This window comes from Lepisma saccharinum, chromosome 2, assembly GCF_977018435.1.
Source record: "Lepisma saccharinum chromosome 2, izLepSacc3.1, whole genome shotgun sequence".
Taxonomy (NCBI): Eukaryota; Metazoa; Arthropoda; class Insecta; order Zygentoma; family Lepismatidae; genus Lepisma; species Lepisma saccharinum.
Genome location: NC_139230.1, coordinates 174,283,840 through 174,303,813, shown reverse-complemented (window position 1 = coordinate 174,303,813; position 19,974 = coordinate 174,283,840). Strand labels below are relative to the sequence as shown.

Sequence of the window (19,974 nt, the reverse complement as noted above, 5' to 3'; positions counted from 1 at the left end):
CTGTGATTTACAGGCTGTAAAGTTTCAGCAATTTGCTACCATGTCCTACAAAATCTTGGGAGACTGTTTTCAGCTGTTATTAGAATCATGTTCACTGCTGTAATGGCATTGGGAAGGGATTTTTTTAATATAATTCTGATTTCCGGTATTGAGAAAATCTCCATTGCCCCGACTAGGTCGTAAATTTTTCGAAATTTCCCAACACTGTGAAAATCTAGAATTGAACTTCCCCCCAAAGTGATTGATTTTGCACATCTGCAATAAAAATTGGCCATTTAAAGAAATTCCAGACCTTTTAAGTGCAGAAACTACGCAAGATTTGGTCACTGTTATATATGATAATTTGGAATTTCTCGACTGTTCGGAATCCCGAACACAGATTCTCGATCTCGCCCCCTCGTTTTGAGAGTGCTGTGATCAGCACCACGCTCCGACCGCCTTTACTCCCTCTCCCAGGGTTGCTCGTTTACCCCGTTACCCATTTATTGTTATTTAACATTTACTCGGCCAATGGGTCACATGTAACCCATAGAAAATATAGGCGTAGTTGGCCGATGGGTCACTGGTGCAGGAATCAAAACACAAAAGGCAATAAGAGGGGTTGGGTGGGCCGCGGCCCCAACTTTCAATGAAAAAATCATAAAAATAAGAGAGCTTGCACCCTCTTCCCCGCTATTTTTGGAAGGGGACGCAAACTTTAGCCTTATTTTCAAAGAATCGTCCTTTCTCAACCGTAAGAAAGTCATTTCATGTTCCTGGGTGAATTACATTATAGAATATGTGTAAAGAGTCCCCATTTTTATGATTTTTTCATTGAAAGTTGGGGGCCGCGGCCCACTCAACCCCTCTTATTGGCTTTGGCGTTTTGATTTCTCCACGGTTGAATGCCCTGTTGTTCTAGCTACAAAGCAAAAGTTACCCGAAGTAGATTGGTCAAATAGTCTACGAGTTATAACATTTTTTGTCAAATAAGTGTACGAATTTAAAATTCGCGCCAAAAGGCCTCTGCGAAACCGAAAAAATGTTATAACTCGTAGATTATTTGACCAATCTACTTCGGGTAGCTTTTGTTTTGCAGCTAAAACATCATTGCATGCAACCGTGCAGGAATCAAAACGCCAAGGCCAATAAGAGGGGTTGGGTGGGCCGCGGCCCACAACTTCCAATGAAAAATTCATACAAATGGGGAGTTTGCCCCTCTTTCCCCGCTATTTTGGGAAGGAGAGGTAAACTTTAGCCTTATTTTCAAAGAATGGTCCTTTTTAAACAGAATGAAAGTCATTTCATGTTCCTGGGTGCATTACATTATCGAATATGTGAAAAAACTCCCCATTTTTATGATTTTTTTCATTGAAAGTTGCGGGGCCGCGGCCCACTTAACCCCTCTTATTGGCTTTGGCGTTTTGATTCCTGCACGACGGCACAGATGATTGGAGTACTATTTTTATATATACTATTCAGATTCTCGTTAAAAGAATATAGGTTAACCCATGATGAAATTAATATGTTAAAGAGAGGGCCTCCCCAAAGACGCAGTGGTAGCGTCGTCGCCTTGTAATCAAGGGGTCCCGGGTTCGATAGCCGGTGGAGGCACAAGTGGCTCGAATCCCACCTTAAACTGTAGGTCCAGTCCCGATTAGCCTTACTGTGCATAAAGTGGACTTAAAATAGTAACTGAAAAATATGCTAAAGATTTATTTGTCATGTAAAATTGATCATTACTGAAACAAGAATGTATTTGTCATGTAGAATTGCTCATTAATGAAAGATGAATGCAAAAGTACGCACACGGTTTCTTTTGTTTTGTGATGGCGACATGATCACAAGTACTTCAAACAAAAATCTTTCGTGTGGTTTATCATGCCGATTAAACGAGAAAGAGAAGAATTTTGTGACCACTAAGGTAAGTAAATAATTATACAATTCATAAGTAATAATTAAAACTGGTTTAAAACAATTCAGTTAAACGCACACCTATGTGAGATACGAAACAATACCGTATATATTTTCACAATACTCTTAGCATTGTTTGGGAAAATTACAGAAATGATAATAAAAAATAATATTGCATTTATTTAGCGGGCGAGGTTCTTTTATGGCTTTTTTTGTTAAGTCAAGTAGTTAGATTAGATTGCTCTTAAAAAGAAAAGAAAAAAATCAGCTGGATTTGTACGCATGGCTTAGATCATGCAGTTAAAATCTGAGACTTTTTAAATTTCAACGGTGTTCAAAGTGATTTCATTCGAGATTAATGATGGTAAGAATTGGGTCTCACTGCAGAACATGTTCCTCTACGTAGACGAACAAAATTTATATTTCCTGAAAGTACGTACATTTTGCTTCCATTTTCCGGTGTTATTTTTCCGATTAGTATTATATTTTTGTGCGAAAAAATGTTTTTCCTGCTACTAAAAGCAATGCATTTCTCGGCTCATTTCTCCATTCGTTCGTGTCCATATTGTTTACGCATAGTTTCTTTCATTATTTGAGACGAGGAATGCCTACAAGGTTAGGTTAGGCCTGTTAGTTAGGTTCCAATAGCATAAATACAATGAAAAATGTTTTTCATGCTACTAAAAGCTATGCATTTCTCCATTCGTTCGCGTCCATATTGTTTACGCACAGTTTTTTTCATAATTTCGATGAGGAATGCCTACAACGTTAGGTTAGGTTTTGTTAGCATAAATACAATGACAAGTTATTATTTAGGCTAAGAGAATTAAACCTAGCTACCTAACAACGTAGGCATTTTTTTGCTTTCACTACATTTGTGCAGTGCCACGATTTCAAGAGCGCCCATCCTGAACTCTTATTTCTTGTTTTTTTTTTTTTGTTTTTTTTTCGAAACTTACACATTTCTGCACCTTGAAAGTTACTTTTCCTGATTAATAACTTCAAACCATTATTATAGAATTAGGAATCGCTTTCCTCCTAAGCAGCCCATATTCTGTAGTCTTACCTTTTTTTTACACAATTGGATTCCTATTTATGTCTGGTAACACTTGCTTTGGAATATGAGTGATAACTTATTCCATGCTTTCTGAAGAACGATTTTTTGGTAAATGTATGTTATATCGGAGACACACTTCTTCATTTTTACAGAAGAAACCACTTACGGAAATGAGTTTCTGTAGCATTTTGAAAGTTCTTGGGGCTAGAGTCTAGTTTACGTCCTTCTTGTCCACTCCTTCTTACCCGTGTACGTCTTTCCTTGCACACTTCTTCTTGCCCGTTTACAAAACCATGCTAGCAGACAGCCAGCGCTCCGGCATCCGTAGAGTAAGTAAGTTTTTCTTTTTACACTTTCTGTCACGAACCATTCACGGGAACGAGGTATGCCTACGAGGTTAGGTTAGGTTCCATTAGCACTCATTTCACCCCTAAATATGTGCTTCATCATCGAAAAATGTCCTCAGTACGTTCAATCACGCATATCCGGACAACATCGGTTGTTCTCGATTTTCTCCTCCAGGAAATTTTTCCTCGCCTGGGGATTTACTTTGTTGAATTCCTTATAAAATAACCTTTCCAACGATATATGACATGTATTTCTTAGGAAAAGGACGTAAACTAGACTCTTACCGTTCTTGGAGGTATTTTCTCACCGTGGAATGCTGCACAACAAGAAATAAGCACTTTTGATATAATATACTTGCATTTTGTGCAAAGCAACAATATTATGCCATTGTTTTCATTATGTACCTGCAGATGGCCGAGTGTCGGAAGTCATGCAGTCTCGCCAGTGTTTCCAAACATGCCTTTTTTTTACGAGAATTTTTTTAACTATGCTTACCTAACCCAACCTAACCTAACCTTGCTGGAAATGGTCCGTGGGGCTATCCGTCAATAGTTCGTGGAGCTATCGTGAACGGTTTTTGGGGTTATCCATCAATGGTTCTTGGGGCTAGCCGTCAATGGTTTGTGGGGCTATCCGTCAATGGTTCGTGGGGCTATCGTGAATGATTTTTGGGGCTATCCGTCAATGGTTTGTGATGACATAATGAACACGAAAGTTAAGAAGGTGGAAACACTGCATACCCACTCCAAATCGACAAAACACAAGCCCGACGTGCAATGATCCACATCTGTGTGAGCCATATTGTATGTTCTGCAACGGAAGAAAGGAACCAAAATAATTACTCGTATTGTGAAAATCGTAGTTATTTTCGTGTAAAAAGCATAATGGCACCTTCAACTATGGTACGCAATACACAATTGGTAAGTACGAACCATCCGAAACACAAAATATCTGATTTTAATGTGTCTCCGATATAACATACATTTACCCAATTTTTTTTGCTTCCGTATACTCCTATGTGATTGTTTGTGAACAGATATTCACTTAATGTAAGCTTGGATACGGGCTACCACTACCATTTACTTCACATGCGTTTGGGACAGAGCTATGATGCTTTCGTTGCTAAGTTAGGCATGTTAAGTTTAGGGCTCTAACATTCACAAACCATCTCTAAATGCTTTCTTTGTTAGGCTATGTGAGTCAGGTTGATGGCTTTTAGAATTTAAATGACATCACTAAATGCTTCCAATGCATGCTCATGTGACATCTGGTCTCAAGCACGAACCCCCTTTGAGCCTCACATGGAAATCAGCCACAAATGTGTCCAGTATTTTAAGGCACTTCTTAATACTTCTATAAAATTTGGGAACGTCGTTAAACATTTGGTACCGTTACCAAATTACTTTACAAGTTCGTTGTGAGAAAAACTTAACTATTTCAGAATTCATTTTAACCCCCAAACTCCATTATTTCCATGCACCAGAAACTTCATATTTTTTTTTGAAACCAATCAAATTTTATGCGAGAAATAAATTCAAATGTTATAGAAGGAGCTGGTGACCAAATGTCCACTCTCGAAAATTACGTCTCTTATTATTTTAATAGGTCAATTTTTTATGCTTTTCACAACATAAATTTAGTGACATGTCTGTTTTGTGTATATTTTGTCTTAACATTAAAGTTGTGTACAGAGGCCTAATTTTTATCTTGATAGATTTAATGCCACTATTGAAATGAGGCACGGACAAATATTGAGCTTCAAAAATAATTGTTTGATGTGAATCTCACTGCATCACCTCCATCGGGATTCTAAGTCTAGACACTTTGATTACAAGATAATAGTCACAACCAAGTTTTTTCTAACTGTCACTGTTTGGTAATATAAGAGTAACTGTACCTCATGATATTTAATCTGTACTAACTAATTCTTGATTCTTTTGCAGGTGACAGATAGCTTTCCACTGGAAATGAAGTTAGTCAACCTTTTTCCTGTGAGTATAATAGTTTTTGTCCTTTGCTTTAATCTTACATTTCTGGTGATACATGAAATATTTTGGCTTTCTAATATCTGTGCAACGATTTGCAATGACAGTAGCCTTCATGATCACAAGAATTATCCAGATTTACTGTGAAAACCATATTTTCAAAATTAACTCAAACTGATTCCATGTCATGCACTTTATTGTAACCATGCAAATGGAAAATGGTTAATATTGACAGTAAAAAAAATGTTTTTGATCCTTGTCAGTTTTTTGCAAAGCTGGTCTGTAAAGTCAGATTTTTTTGTGTTTTTCACTGCAATTTGTAATATGCGATATCGCCCGAACGGATTTCTTCAAATATACAGGAGAAACTACGTACTGAAATCAGTTTCTGTAGCATTGTCGAAGTTCTTCGAGGTATTTTCTATCGCGGAAACTGAAAAGTTCACCATAGAATGATGTAGAACAAGAAATAATCACTTTTTATGTAAAGAACTTGCATTTTCTGTAAAGCGACATTATGCTGTTGTTTCCATTATGTACCTGCAGATTGCGCAAGCGTCTCGCCAGTGTTTCCAAACATGCCTTTTTTTTTTTACGAGAATTTTTTTTTCTTTTTTTAACTACGCTTGTCTAACCTAACCTAGCTGGAAATCAATGGTCCGTGGGGCTATCGTGAATGGTTTTTGGGGCTATCCATCAATGGTTCATGGGGCTCTCTGTCAATGGCCAGGAAAATGACATATTTTTGAGTATCATTGAAATAAAATTTTATTGATCCTAACCTATTTATGGTATATTGTATATACAGTCACGGACACTTCTGGGTTATAACAATTCCATTAACTTTCAATGGAATCGTTACAACCCACAAGTGTCCATGACTGTGCAAAGTAACCTTGTTATAGAGACATTTTAGGGCATTGACCTGTTGTAACTGCTAAAAAAATTGAATATGATAATTTATGTACAATGTTTTCTTTCTTCTTCTTTTTCATACCAAGTAACTTTTAAGTACTGTTGTGTCAGGGCTGAAGTGTACTGAAGTGTCCCTAAATAATTTAGGTTTCATTTTGTTCGTAAAGTATTGAGTATTTTTTTTCAAGAAAAACAAAATATTATTGTTCCAGGTGCATGCAGGACACTAGCAGTAGTATTGCAAGGGATGAGAACGTGTGGAGAAACCAGGTCAAAACGCACCAAAATAGTGAGTAAGTAGATTTACATTTCTTTTCTGGTTTTATATTCAATAAATACAGAATGTTGAATACATTGTTTTAGACAAACGTGAAATGTTAAATTTAAAAATCGGCTTGGCAGGCACTGGCCTTCCGAGCACTGGACACTAATTAGTGTAATTCAAATTGTTAAGTATTGTCTGAGTTCTTATCTTGGCAGGAACTGATAGAAGTTATGCAGAAAAACTGTTATCTTTTCATACATATACAGGAGTCCCGGGTTCAAATCCTGGCCTGGGCATGGATATTTGTGAATGTCCATTCATCAATTTCATCATTCATCTCCATGTAAATGTTCTCCACAAAATTCTACAAGACACCAATGAAGGTAGAGAACCTTAGAGTTTTAAAAGCAATTTTAGATTTTAACACCAAAATAGCATTTTATATTTGATTTTGATAAAAACTATGTTTAGTTTTTTTTTAAAAAAAATATTTATTATTAACCCACAAGTACTATGGATGTCAATAATCACACAACTAGTATGGAGGGGTCTGTCAGACTGCTGTTTTGATTTTGATCTGTAAATTACCTGTTTTACTATTCTCAATTTCTGACGTGTTTTACATTACTTTACGTGGTTACAGAAGACTATTTTAAAGCAGCTTTCATTTATTATTTTATAGTTAAAGAAATATGAGTTAATTTATGCAATGAGGAAGAAAATGAGCCAAAAATTGTAACAGTTGTGTTGGGGAAGGGGAGGGGGAAATTCCAAATTCTTAAAATGTCTATATTTTATCTTGTCAGAAAAGCAGGAGTTCAAAGTTATATGTAATATTTTGCTGAAATTAAAAATTAGTAACGAGCCATTAGAAGGAGAGTGTTAAAAAAAACAAAAAACTACTATGGTATGTCTGTCAGACAGTTCACCCAAAATATAATTCAATAAGATTTCGACAGACAAAGGCAAGTGTTCATTAATAGTTGGAGGGGTGTGAGAAATAAGCTAAAAGAGAAATTCAGAGCACTGTGCGAGACTGTAGGTAAGGGTCTTCATTAACATGCTTTATTCCAACTGTGGTGCTCAGAAATGTTACTTTTATTTTAATTCGTGGATTCTAGCTACCAAAGAAATTATTCTGATAGAAAACAATTTTTGACAAAAATACGTTGTAGTTTACAAACAGAAGTAACAATTATACGCTCATGCTTGTATGTGTATGTATTGGGGTCTCTAGTATCCAAGTATATTGTTTCAATGATAATATTGTCACTCTATGAAGCCAGAGAACCTGGGTTCTAATCTCAGGCGGGACATGGATGTTCGTTGTGAGTGTCTCTTAACCAATTTTATCATATCATCAACATTCTCATCTTCATGATTAGCCAAAACTGGCAGAAATGTGAAGTAAAAAAAAAAGATTAACACAGCCTAGTAAAAAAATTAACACCGCCTAGTTAAAAAAGGTTCAAGGTTGGATTCCTTGAGAGGATGCATGGTAGTTGAGATATAACTTTAAATCGAAGGTTTAGTATCATTTGCTCTATGTGTGTGTGTGTGTAAAATCAGCTTAAAAGAACAAAGAATATGTCGCATTTTAAACTGTCACATGTAATCAAAAAAATTAGGAATTCTTGCAATGTTGAAGTAATGAAGTATTGATAATGTCACACCTCTGGAGTACACTTTAAATTCAGCCATACCCAGATATGTATTTTTGTGTGTGTTTTTGTTAAAGAAAATAGTTTTGGAGTAATGGAACTTGAATTGATGCCACGAATCTTATTTTTTTTCCACCATTTTTTATTTCAGAGAAATGAAGCTGGAAGCCCACATAGACACAACAGGAAGTGATGGAAGAGCCTGACTAAGGACCCCTTACAAGACTGAATGAATACATGATCTGTAAAAACATGAGAAATATAAATAATGAGTTGAAACTACACATGTGGTATTTTTCTTTTATGCCTACTTTCAAGCTACAGGTGAAATTTATTAACTGCAATTTTATTATAAAATGAACGAATGCCACATCTATAACACTACATCCACTTTCACTTTGATCAAATTACAATAATCTGTTTACAACCACAGGCTGCAAGTGTAGTAAAGTCTTGTCCAATATAATTTTGGGGGAAGCGCATTGCTGGATTTGGGTGTAAACTCAAAATGAATATATTTAACTAGAAATTCACTTTCCCTTTGATGAGAGATTTATTCATACTTCTCCGACTAATTAGTCCATATCTTTTGTTTCTTTTTTAAAAAAAAATAGTTCAAGTATTTTCCATGTGTTTAGCTATTTTATTTTCTGCAACAAATTTATGTATTTTTATTGGAGACTATTAATTAGTTTGATGTGTGCATAAGAATTACAAAATAGTTCGTATATGCTTCATGTACATTTAATGGCATTGAATTTAGTTTTAGACATTTTTTTTTTGTCTTTTTTGCATTTTTCTTCATGTTACTCATTTTATCAATTAGTAGTTAGTGTCAATTTTACATATCATTCATCCTTAGATTTGGAAATATTGGTTAAAACTGTGACTACTTGGTTCTGTGGTGGGAATATTTACCCTACTGCATGTAGTGGGTCTGAATTAGATGATGGGCTAGTAGGAAAAAATGGTGTAGTAGAGAAAATTATATCAATAGTTACACACACTCATTAGAAACCACATTTTCTAATAAGTATGTGTTACTATTGGTTTAATTTTCTCTGATACACCATTTTTTCCTACTACTTCTTTATCTTATTCGGACCCACCACCTGCTGGTGTTAGTTGCCCAGCAAGATTGTGGTCAACTTGCTGCAAGTTTCAACACCTGCCTTGCAAGTTTCAGGTTAACTTCCAGCAAGCCTTAGATCTTTAACACCTACTTTGCAAGTTTCAGGTTAACTTGTAGCAAGCCTTTGAGACTTTAACACCTGCCTTACAAGTTTCATGTTAACTTGCAGCAAGCCTTGAGACTTATTGTGCAAGTTAGCTGCAGGTTACAGTTAGAACTTACTGCAATTTCAAATGTTGGTAATTAGTACCTTTGCTTTCAATTTGCTGCAAATTTACAGACTTGCTCTGAAATTTTCCTGCAAGTTCCCGTTACTTGCATTGCAAACTTAATGTGGATTTGAGGTAAGTCTACCTTGCTATCTGGGTTGGGACTGGACCTACAGTTTAAAATGGGATCCAAACCACTGTGTGCCTCCACCAGCTATCAAACCCAGGAGCTTTTAATTACAAAGGAAACTACATTACCAGTATGTTATCAGGCAGACTCAAAGTAGAGAGAGTAGCATGAAGGAACCATGCTCAGCAGTATTTATGTGAGGGGTGTAATCTTTAACAAGCTTTGATTACAGATCACACACAATAGAGAGAGAGGTGACAAAAAGTCCTCAATAAGATTTTACAGAATTTTTGTCCTCAAAGTTATAGATCAATACAATATTGGCACACTTGAACAGTTAAGGAAACACACCTGTTTCAAAAGGACTTCTTTACTAAGAGGCACAGATGAGCGCAGCACTTTTGTAATGGAGGCACCACTTTTGTAATGGAAAATTGTGGGAATAACATCAGGACCTAAGGACCATTCCACGACAAAGATATGAGGAGTGATTTCACTTCTTCATGAGAAATTTTCATCGAAGAGAGTGCATATGAACTAACAAGACTTCACATGAGGGAGAGATTCAGAAACACTTTCTGAAGAAAAAAATTTATAAAGTATATGTGCTCTCTCAAGCGATGGCAGAATTACATACAATTTCCATTGGCACAAGGTAGTTCTGCTTTCTTGAATGTAATACTAATGAGAATAACTTCGTTAGATTAACAATACACTATTTACATGAACATAATCATCTGCATAATTATTTTGAATGTGTTTGAATATCACAAAGTGTTTTGTATGTATGTTCATTGAGGTTGTCAAATAAAATAGGATACAGTTCATTGAATAATAGTGACAATCATTCCAGTGTAGAATTAAAGCACATATGGTCCCCTCTCCTCAATAATTAGAAATGCTGTAGTAGCATAATTGGAGCAAAAGTTACTTCAGAAATCTGGGAGCACCATGGCGTAATTGGTTAAAGCACTAGATCTGTATTAAAATCACAGGTCTGTCATAGGTTCGATTCCACCACTGACAAAAGAAGACAAGAAGTGCACTCTCAAAACTTAGTGTTTTATTAAGTATAGTTTAAAGCACTAGACAATGGATAATGTCCAATTAACATTGCATGCTAAAATAATATATTTTGCAGAATGCCCTTTCCTGGTGGGCACAAAGTTATTCACTATATCACACAGAACTTCAAGAAACATCTCTTCAACTTCCATGGGAGATTTTGCACCAATGCTGCAAGTGACACTAAGAAGCGGCACACAAGCAACTCTTGTTGCTCTGCTCAGTTTGCATGATGCAGGCATCGGGTGATGATACTGATAACGGGTGACAAGAAATAACCCGTACAAAGTTTGGCGTATCCTGCCAAGAATGTAGTGTACCGTAGCCAAATAATTGTTGTGTTATTGGATTCTCCATAGTCTTTTGTAACTGTACCTGTTGTTTCGGCTTCATAGTGATTACAGTCTTTGTGTTTCAGACTGTCAACCAAACGCTGTGCAATTTTTTAACTGTGGCGTCAAGGAAAGCGTCAATGTGAAATTGTTTGTTTGCTGGGTGTTCCAAAAATGACAGTATCAGACGGAGTTCATCGATTCAAGGAGCTCGGCCATGAAGGCGACCATCCCGGAAGAGGAAGAAAGCCTACCGTCAACACCTCCCAGAACCGCAAGATCATCAAAAAGCGAGTTCAGCGAAATCCGAGGGTCTCCATGAGAAAAGTCGCCCGTGAGATCGGGATCAACAGCGAATCGGTGCGGCAAATGGCGAAAAAGAACCTCAACCTCAAGGCGCACAAGCTCAAAAAGTTCAACTTCTCGCGGACGGAAGCAAGCGCCTGCGACTCAAAAGATGCCACCCTCTGAAGCGCCGGGCCGCAGGTCAGCAATGGGAACGCATTCTCTTCACAGAGGAGAAGCTGTTCACCGTGCAGCAGGCGCACAACCACCAAACCAACAGGACCTGGTCTGCAGAGGCTCCCGGTACCTCAGCCATCGTCAAACACCACCAAAATCCGCAGTCGATCATGGTGTGGGGCGGAATTTGCGCAAGCGGCAAGACGCCCCTGGTTTTCATGGATCAAGGGGTCAAAATCAACCAAGAAGTGTACCGCCGTGACAATCTCGAAAACGTCGTCCTTCCGTGGGCCCAGCAGCATTTCGGCGATAGGCAATTGACATTCCAGCAAGACTCCGCTCTGGCCAACAGGGCGAAAATGATGCAAGCGTGGTGCAGAACCCATTTTCCGGTCTTCATCGCATCGACGGAATGGCCGCCCTACTCGCCGGACCTCAACCCAATGGACTACAGTGTCTGGTCAATTTTGGAGGCTAGGGTATGTGCTAAACGCCACCACAGTTTGGAGTCGCTGAAGCAATTGCTGCATCATGAGTGGAACCGATTGTCGCCCGAGGACCTGCGGCCCATTGCCCAAAATTGCAAAGCCCGTTTGGACCTCTGTATCGCCGCCCAGAGAGGCCACTTCGAAACCGGCTGAACATCTTGTTCCTAAGGTCCCATGTCATTGTTCTTCAGTGTTGTTTTGCTCAATTGTTTCGGTTTAATAACTTTATGATCACAAACATTAGTATGGGTTATTTCTTGTCACCCTGTATAATTGTACTAATCATTTTATTATTCACCAGAAGAAAACTTAAGAAGAAACATTGCTATATGCAAATCATGTTGTGCACATTCGGGAGAAGTATGTTGTCCATGAGAAAATGAAGAAATCATGTACACTGACCTCAAACTCTATACACTACACTTTTTGCTTTTCATTCCAGCCTGGATAAAGCAAAGACCTAAACACTAGAGCAGTGGTACTCAACCTTCATGGGACATTGCCCACTAAATTCTATTTTAAAAGTCAATGCCTGGATTGGAAGAATTTTCCTTGTAAATACCTTTTTCAATATTTAAAATTTTATACATGAATTAACATGTACCCTTGAAATTATCTATTGATAAATAAATTCTGGCATAATCTTAAAGACTAATAGTTTGATTACATCTAGGCTTGTTGACAAATATAAAAATAAGGATGGTGTAGCTGTAACGTTGATGCATTCTAATAATAAATTCATTCTGGGTTCAATACCCAGTAGAGGCACATAGTTGTGCAGATTACACTTTAAACTGTAGGTCCAGTCTTGATTAGTACGTATATTTGTGCATAAAGTGAATGTAAGAAACAAATCTCACAGCTCACTTGCCTTCAAACAAAAGCAGTCACATCCTAAACAGCCAAAACACAACCTCTTTAAATGATGATGAATGCCAATTACACTGTTCGGCAAAATTAAACTTCTTGTCGCTCCCATGAACCAAAATAGGTGATTCTTATAGATTTCGAGCTCCTGAGTTCGAATCCACAACCCGTGTTTCTCCAGGACTTACCAGTTTTGAGGGAGGAGGTGGGGGCGATTTTCAATGACCACGCAAAGGTGCTATTCTCCCCCATATAAATTTGCACGCTATCATCAGAATTTCAATATAAAACAAGAACTACATAAAGAGTAAAAGTTCAACACTTACATGTCAATTGGCGTTCCTACTCCTCTTGTAATTTGTACAGGGTGTCTTGCGTGTCGCATTCCAACAGAAGTCTGCCAACATATTCACACTCCATTTCCCACTGTAGCGCTTCTCTGTGGTAGCTATTTGTTGATGAAACCTTTCACCGTGTTCATCAGAGACCTCCCCCAAGCTTTACTGTTGAGGGAAGAAGTCAAAGTGGCAATGCAGGAAATGTAACTTCAGGGACAAATTACATCCCATAGTACGAAATGAAGTAGTTAACCTGCCCACAATATCTTTGTAATTAGGTGACTTATGATTCCCCGAGAAAATTACTGCACACATCTCGAAAGGCCTCCCAAGCCTCACGTTCCACATCACTCAGCTTAGAAGGAAATGTAGGATCCTTCAAAACGTCTCTGATTTGAGGCCCTGTAAAAACACATTCTTTCACCTTGGCCTCACTAAGTCTTGGGAACAGTTTTCTGAGATGAGTAAATGCTTCACCATCCCACTTCAGGGCCTTGACAAATACCTTCATTAGACCTAATTTTCTATGGAGAGGTGGTAAGAATACTTTCTCCGGATCCACAAGAGGTTCATTAGCCACGTTCATCTCTCCTGGGACCAGTTGGTTCCTTGGCAGCCATTTTGTGATGGTTTACTGCTCCTTGTCTCAACTGTCCCAATGACACAAGAAACAGCAGTGTTTGGGTGTAACCTCCTTGTAAACCGGTGAGAATGGCAATAACCTTAAGGTCAGCAAATATACACTACTGAAACTGTTCGTAATTTAATTTCTGTAGTAGGTTCCGCACGTTCTCGTATGTTTCTTTCATATGCACAGCATGAGCAACAGGGATGGCAGGATATTGATTGCCATTGTGTAGTAACACTGCCTTGAGGCTAGTCCACGATGAACAGTCTATATTCTTCAGTGATGTAGTAAAATTTCAGTTGTTCCATAAGCGACGGAATGTCACTGCAATACACCAAATCACCATCCTTTGTAAAATTAGGAACTAGGCTCACCTCTCTTTTTCTGTACATCAATATATTCACATCTCGGTCAAGTAGATTCCATTGTTGAAGTCGTGATGCAAGCAACAAGGCCTTGGTCTTCGGAAGGTTTAAGTCTCTGATCAGATCTTTCAGTTCTTCCTATCTTATCACATGTGGTTCCTTGGTGTCAGACACTGGGGTGTAATTGGGATCTGAATGCATACTCGAAGATTGAGCAACATCCTGACAAGTTGCAGGTTCTTCATCGGATGAAACACTGCTCAGTGTGTATGAGTCTGGTGGTACCTTTACAGGCAGAACAACATCATGTGGGACAGGTCTCCTCATGGAATCCAAGTCAGGATACTGTATTTTATGCTTCATGCCTTTTGAGAAACCTGTAATATTTGTCAGGCAGAAGTAACAGTCTGCAACATGATCCCGGGCCTCTTGCCAAACCAAAGGTACAGCGAACGGCATTGATTTATGTGTACCTTTCAGCCATCCTTTTAGAGTACACGCACACGAGTTACAACTTTATTTGGGAGCCCAATCGCGATCCTGGTCGCCGAATTTACACCCCAAAGTACAGGTGGTACGCTCTCTTTAGGAATGGTGACAATGGCCTACTTTGTCCCTTGAAGACCACTTCCCCACATATGTAGCAGAATGAATCTACCGAGTTTTTGCAAGTTCGTGGAATGTTGGTTTAACACAAATGCCTATATTTCACGGATAAATATTTTTCCTTAACGGTATACACAGACACAGAGTAACGCGACTCTCTTACACCACGATCACATCGGAAGTAATATCTGCTTCACGAGACAATGAGGTGGATGTCTTGGTGCCTTTTTCCAGCCACATCTGGTTTGTCGTCTAGACAAGGGGGTGCCAAAGAATGACCACAAGTTGATTACAAATCCTTTTACCTTGAAGGAAGCCGAGGTGACAGTGTAGGAAGAGTGTAACAAAAGTAAAACTTTGAACTCCAATGTACACAAATAAACCTGTCACACATAGTTAAAAACTGTAAGTACCATTCATTTTAGAGCCAGTCACTCATGGCTCATGGGACATCGCGAAAATATTTCTTCCACCTGGGGGGGTTGTGGGGGCAGGGGAAAGAATGTTCCTAGGATATAGTAACAATTCTTGGATTGAGGTAAAAATACACAATTATGCATTACAAGCATAAAAAACATATATTTCATTAAAAAAATACAATTTTTTGGTAAATTTTTATGGAAAATGCCCCCTAAAGAAAACCTTACGTGTTGGAACTTTTTCAATATGATATTGATAATTAGCGACCCGAAATCTATAAGGTACACCCTTTCATCCTCATGGGAGTATTTTCATGCCGATCAGTGTTACAGCTGATAACTGCACCAACAAACTTGACAAAGGAATGTTATGTTTAAATCTTGAACCCTTGTGCACTTTGTTATTAAAAAATGTTGCAGGGCCACAGGTTGGGCTCTATTCTAGAGTTTAAATATACCTTGTTGTGGTGATGCATGCACTGTGCATACACGCACAACAAACTCAGGCAACGTAATGCACGGTATTGAGAAAATGGACTAGTCTAAGCAACAAGTAACACATGCAGCTTGTTGTGTCACTTCAGTTTGAAAGGTTCAAATTATTACTGAGGGTTCATTTTCAAGCGGCATGTGCTGCTTGTTGCCTTTGGCTTTGGTGTCAAATCTCCATTCACATTTTGCACAGTGCGAATTACTCACTTATAGTAAACAACAAAATTTAAAAAAAAAAAAAAAAAAAACATTTACTTACGATATTTGAGTATGCATCGTTGGTAAAAGTGACGTTTTGGGGGTCTTACCACTCCCTTCCTCAGGCTTCTTCCTAGGCACATATCAAACCACCATGCCACGTTAAGTTTTAACAATTTTTGTTTATCCAATTTAATCCTCTTAGCCTATTCCTTGTTTGACGTATCTTGACGTGGCATGGTGGTTTGATATGTGCCTAGGAAGAAGCCTGAGGAAGGGGGCGGTAAGACCCCCGAAACTTCGCTTTTACCAACGAAGCATACTCACACATAATAAGTAAATGTTTTTTTATATTTTATATGAAATTTTATTGTGAAATCTCCAATTGAGCTCTTTGTGTTGTTTCCAAAACCAAGGAAAGACATCGATTCAATGCCATTCCAAGAAGCTTTTTGCCACAGACAGTGAGGTCTTTTCAGCAGATGCTGGTTTTTGACCTCGATGGAGGGAAAGCATGGTCAGAGAGCAGCAGATTTTTTTAGGCATTATCTCCATTTGAGGCAGTGTTGCCAGCAAATAACACAAATCACCTCCTTCACATGTTTTCTCCATGTTCTCAGTGGCGCAACCACAGGGGAGAACATTGCCCCCCTCCAACCTTTAACGGAAGTCAGTTCTAGGGGGGGGGGAAATTTGATGGCCAAGGGCACCTGCAGGGGAGCACAGAGGAGCAATTACCCTCTTCGATTTAAAAAGAGTTTGGAGAGGAACAAGAAGATGAAATTGGAGATGATGAAGAAGATGATGAGTATGGAGAAGGAGATGGGGATGAGTATGCAGATGATAAAGATGAATGGAAAAGGAGGTGATGATAAGTATGGGGATGAAGAAGAATATGTGAAATGTGAGAGGGGTGTGGAAGATGAGGAAGAAGGTGATTATCAATATATAAGGAATATGGAGTTAGAGCCGACAAGACAGTTATATGAAAGAGAAAATGTGGCAAATTCTTATGTGCAATATTTCCTACCTGTGCAGCCTAATGTTAGGGCCTGGGGAATTTACTCACATTATCCTCCACAGCAGTACCCAGTGCAACCTTATGTTGGGGCCTGGGGAATTAACTTGCAAGTAAATAAGCAACATAATCCTGTACAGCAGTACCCTGTGCAGCATGATGTTACGTCCTGGGGAATTAACTCACATGTAAATCTACAACTTTATCCTCCTCCACAGCAGTACCCATTGCAGCCTCCACATCACTATGAAGATAAAAAACAAGATATTGAGTATGAAAAAATAGAGGAAGAAGGTAATGATGTTAAAGAGTTTGGAGAGGAAGAAGAAGATGAGATTGGAGATGATGAAGAAGATGATGAGTATGGAGGAGGAGATGGGGATTGGTATGCTGATGATAAAGATGATGATGAGTATGGAGAAGGAGGTGATGATAAGTATGGGGATGAAGAAGAATATGTGGAACCTGAGAGGTGTGTGGAAGATGAGGAAGGAGAGGAAAATTATTATCAATATATAAGGAATATGGAGTTAGAGCCGACAAAACAGTTATATGAAAGAGAAAATATGGCGAATTCTTATATGGAATATTTCCTCCCTGTGCAGCCTAATGTTAGGGCCTGGGGAATTTACTCACATTATCGTCCACAGCAGTACCCAGTGCAACCTTATGTTGGGGCCTGGGGAATTAACACTTTCGCTGCCACCTAAAAAATTGCATACCTTTGTCAGGAGCCGGTTTGTGCTGTTATGCAATTTCGCTCATATTAAGCATAAGTTGTATGAATTTTCATAAAATACATTGTAAATTTACAATTTTCATGTAAATTTTACAATGACGCACATGTGCGTCCTCGGCATATAGTATGAGTTTGTGTTGCTCTATGCCGCATGACGCACAGGTGCATCTTGTTTTATTCATATAGGTTATTTTTATTTTGCATTCTTCTCATTATTTTTACAATATTCATGTTCCTCATAACAAGAAAAATTATTATATTTCAATTTAATAACATTATTATTATTATACATACATGTTACAAATATTTATACATATTGTATTATTGTATAATGGAGCAAAATACAAAAATGGCTATATTGATTCTTTAAATGTAATGTTACAAAATCAGTAATAAAATAAACATCACATTTGTACTTGTTACATTACGTTACTTGTAACATATCACTAATACATTTCAAAAGGTCACATACTTTCATTTCACTTATGGTGCAGAGCGAAACAAGGTTCGATGCAGAGACCTGGTTTTCCTGGACATTCTAAGCAACAAAAAGCAGTGTCTTTTCTCGTTCCCTTCTCATAGCAAACTTTGCATCTTTTCCTCAGGCACTTTTTCTTTTCATTAGTTGGCAGTTTTGATGGAAGATGGACATTCTCCTTCTTCTTCTTCCTGTTTGTTGGCTCATCATTTGCATCATTTACAGGTAGCAGTTGCCTAATAATGTCCAGCCGAAAATCATAGAGGCTCTTTTTGTCACCTGAGTACTTGTTGTACAACATGTGAGAATTGTGAACCATAATTTGGATCATGTGAATAGCTACTTTTTTGTACCATCTTATTGTTTTCCTTTCGCAGGGATAGTACGACAACATTTGATCTTGAAAATCAACGCCGCGCATGTATTGATTGTAGGATACAATAGCTTTAGGTTTACTTATAGTTCCTCCTTTTCCCTTCGGCACTTCAAACATTTCTTCCATAAATTCTGTGGAAATGTACATTACATCTCTTTTGTCTCTCCACTTCCCAATTGCTACACCATCTGAATATTGGCATTTATGCTCATTCTTTTTTAGAGACAGCTGAACCACATTTTTGGGATTTTTTGTGGAACTTGATCGAATTGTTCCAGTGCAGTATGTACCTCCATCGAGAAGCTTTTTTGCCAGATCATAACTATTGTAAAAGTTGTCCATATAGAGAGAGTGACCTACATTTAATTTTCCTTCCATCAAGTTCAGAACAACTTTTCCTGCATGACCTTTCCCACCTGTAGCATCAGCCATCCCAGTGTAGACCAGCACTTTTAGGACAATTCCTGTTGAATCCGTCAGCATATAAATTTTTATCCCATATTTATGTCTTTTTCCTTTGATGTACTGGCGGAAAACAAGGCAGCCTCTCCACAACATCATTGATTCATCCAGTGCCAATTCCTTTTCTGGGTAATATATATTGTCCATGACATGGTTGAAGAAATCAATAAGAAGTCTGAATTTGTATAGACGGTCAGTAGTGTCTGCAGTCTGATTGTGAGCCAGATGAAAGCACCTTAAGATAAGAAGGAAACGATTTCTACTCATATGGCACCTAAAGAAAGTCATTTCAAACAGGGGGTCAGTCTTCCAGTAATCTTGTAGTCGTGGCATTTTAACATTTCCTATGTGCAGCAGAAGACTTAGAAAAATCTTCATTTCAGAATTAGTCACCGGTTTCCAATCCAAGATGCGTGACTTTGTACCCCGCGATACAATGGTTTCTGCATAAGAATTTGTTTCTTTTACCAATAAACTGAAGAAGTCGTCATTAGCAAATATATAAAAGAAATCAATAGGCTTCATTGAATGTAAATTTATTTGTAGTCCAGGGTTTCCAGTAAATGGTAATGTTTTCATGTTGGTAGGACCATTTGTCCACTGTGGATGTCCTGTCTTAGAAACTGCTACAGCGTTGTGATGAAGCAAATCGCCAATGATCACATCCTCACTTTCACTCTCACTATTATCACTATTACCACTTTCACTTTCTACTTCCCACTCACTGCAGCTGTCACTTAGTTCACTTAGTTGAAGTTCTTCTAATGACGCCAGAATATCATCTTGATTCGTATATGTTTTTTCTCTTCTTGGCCTTTTAGGGCAAGAAGGGCCAGCATTTATTCCTTCCAAGTCCTCCATTTCCTCTCAGATGAATAAAACGCAACAAAATTGTAGCTCACTTTTTTTCTCTAGCCAATCGTGTCAGACCAAAGCTATTGGTGTAAACAATAACAATTGTGGTGCTGCATTTTAACAATCAAAAATGAAAAAGAAAACAACTTCTTTACAGCCAAACAATGTACCAACACACAAGTAAGAAAATA

General features: G+C 38.1%; 1 long non-coding RNA gene across 1 annotated transcript; it reads left to right on the top strand.

Annotated features, from left to right (window-relative positions):
• Positions 1-1,773: 1,773 nt before the first annotated feature.
• On the top strand, positions 1,774-8,391 carry LOC145980615 (uncharacterized). Its single transcript, XR_014440860.1, has 4 exons — positions 1,774-1,903; positions 5,242-5,289; positions 6,411-6,491; positions 8,276-8,391. It is a non-coding gene; the product is annotated as an uncharacterized LOC145980615 (long non-coding RNA).
• Positions 8,392-19,974: the final 11,583 nt, after the last annotated feature.